We start from the raw sequence: 2703 nt of genomic DNA, 5'->3' as shown, positions 1-2703 counted from the left end.
ATCAGATACTACACTTGATCTTAACCAAAAGGCTGAGAAGAACTATGTCCATGCCACCCTGAAAATGCCTTATTTCAGAAGCTAAGAAGGGTCAGGCCTGGTTTATGTTTGTATGGGAGGCCACCTGGGGAAACTGGGTGCTGTAAGATTCCACACTGTCCTCCAGAACTTCCTGATCCGAGTCAGTGCCAAAATAATTTAAAGCATGATGGCTTACACATTTCGGTTTCAAATCCAAATGGGTAGGCAAGGTTTTAGGCTTTCTTTCAGTGAAGAAAAAATGTAAAGTGTTCTTCAGTTATGGGATTACTACAATAATAAACTGGTGATTTAATATCAGGGCAGCTTTCTCTTTTCTCTTGCTTTAGTATCCGTCTGAACAAAAGGATCTGAAGAATTGTCATTTGGCTACTATTTTGTTTCTGCTTGGTTTGGTTCAGGAGTGGGCTACTGGGGGTTCACAGGGGTTCAGGGGAACTACTAGCTAAGATTTTGTGCAGTTTGGAGAACCTCAAAATCTAAGGTGACCAGACGTCCCGATTTTGGCAGGACAGTCCCGATTTATAACAATTTGTCCCGTGTCCTGCAGCATTTTTAAAAAGTCCCGATTTTTGGAAAGAATGCACGAAACAGTCCTTTCCCCCGCCACCCCACTGATTACAGTGCTTTCTTTCGCCCGCAGCAGAGCTCAGGCGGGCGAAAGGAAGCGCTTTAGTCAGTGGGGTGCATGCTGGGAGGAGAGGAGAGATTCCTCCCAGCAAGCACCCCACTGATTAAAGTGCTTTCTTTCGCCCGCAGCAAAGATCAGGCAGGCGAAAGGAAGCGCTTTAGGCAGTGGGGTGTGTGCCAGGAGGAGAGAAGAGATTCCTCCTAGCATGCACCCCCCTGATTAAAGTGTTTTCAGTGGGGTGCGTGCTGGGAGGAATCTCTCCTCTCCTCCCAGCACACACCCCACTGATTAAACTGCTTTCTTTCACCCGCAGCAGAGATCGGGCAGGCGAAAGGAAGTGCTTTAGGCAGTGGGGCACATGCCAGGAGGAGAGGAGAGATTCCTCCCAGCACGCACCCAGGGCCGGATTTTCCTATAGGCTAACTAGGCTTCAAGATCTAAAGGGGCCTACATTCAAATTGTTAGCAAAATTAAAATTACACTATTCTAAAAACAGTGAACACTAAAACACTGAACCAAAAATAAGGAGAAATTCTATGCATATGACTAATAAACAAACATAAAAATGTATTGGTTAAGATCGTTCCAGTGCTGCGGCAGTTGGGGCGCTCGCCCACGTTCCCGGCCCCGGCGGTCGGGCGAGAGGTGCGGCCGCTCCCAGTTGCTGCCCCGTCGACGCAGAGCCCACCAGCAGCCAGGCAGGTGAGGGCGAGGGGGCCGAGCCGGGCAGCTGAGCGCAGCAGGGGAGGTGGCTGGCCTCGCTGCCTTTGCCACAGAGCAGAGCCGCCCTCCGTCGGGAGGCCAGCTATATTGATATATATTGATATATATCACAGTAATGATGTATTTTATTGTCTCTCATGTAATTTACAAACTTAAAAATGGGAGGTGAAAGGGCCTCATAAGTGGAATAGCCTAGGGCCTCTTTTCATCTAAATCCGGCCCTGCATGCACTCCACTGATTAAAGCGCTTTCAGTGGGGTGCGTGCTGGGAGGAATCTCTCCTCTCCTCCCAGCATGCACCCCACTGATTAAACTGCTCTCTTTCGCCCGCAGCAGAGATCGGGCAGGCGAAAGGAAGCGCTTTAGGCAGTGGGGTGTGTGCCAGGAGGAGAGGAGAGATTCCTCCCAGCACGCACCCCACTGATTAAAGCGCAAAATCCAAGTTGAGGGAATGGCGAGCGGCGGCTGCAACCCCAGAGCTCGGCTAGGAGAGAGTTTAAGGCAAGCGGCGGTACGGACCATTGCTATCAATCCACCCCCTCCTTGCGCCTTTTTGCAGCTGTCCCATCGTTCTCCACATTTCAACAAATATGAAATAAAGTTTTCAACAAACTTGCTATGAAACTACAGCTACGGGTACCTTAGTGTTGATAAACAGTTTATAAAGAGATTTTCAGGAGCAATATATTTTTCTATCTTTAGAACAGTACCTAAAATCCTATTTCTGTTCATTATATTTAATTACATGTTTTGAAGACTATTTCCCATCAGGATAGCATAATTCAAAACAAAAGGGAACTGGCAGAACATTCAAACCTTTTGCAACTACTCCCAAGAGGTTATCTTTTAGACTCAAGGTACTTTTCTCCTCTTGAAAATGCTTGTTTAATTGCTTTTTGCGCTTATCTATAGATAGGTATGATAAATTAATGAGTATTATTTATTTATTTATTAAATTTATATGCCACTCATCTTACTATCCAAAGTGATAGTGAGAAGCTTACAATACAATAAAACAGCAATATAAAACCATTAAAATTAACAGGAACTTAGATAAAATTAGGAACCCAGTATATGAGTGACAATAGGTGGAAATTTCACTTTTACAGTGCTATATGTATAAGATATACTGTGTACATACACACACACATACACACACGATTGTAAGTCAATTTGAATTCAATATGTAATTGTATCCACCTAATTTCTTTATATTAACATGAAGTAGGGTTGTGGGGAGTCAGAATAGTCAAGATGCTGGTTCCAGCCTATAATTGAAAACTATCTTTTTTGATCTCCTATTGCAGATG

General features: G+C 44.9%; 1 pseudogene; it reads right to left on the bottom strand.

The window, feature by feature from the left end:
• The window catches only part of LOC148044165 (U2 spliceosomal RNA), a 151-nt pseudogene extending 107 nt beyond the window's left edge, over window positions 1–44 (bottom strand).
• Window positions 45–2703: the final 2659 nt, after the last annotated feature.

Source organism: Thamnophis sirtalis, unplaced genomic scaffold (assembly GCF_051295495.1).
Source record: "Thamnophis sirtalis isolate CommonGarterSnake01/CBP01778 unplaced genomic scaffold, rThaSir2_p1.2 scaffold_9, whole genome shotgun sequence".
Lineage (NCBI taxonomy): Eukaryota > Metazoa > Chordata > Lepidosauria > Squamata > Natricidae > Thamnophis > Thamnophis sirtalis.
This window is presented reverse-complemented; position numbering and strand designations above follow the sequence as displayed.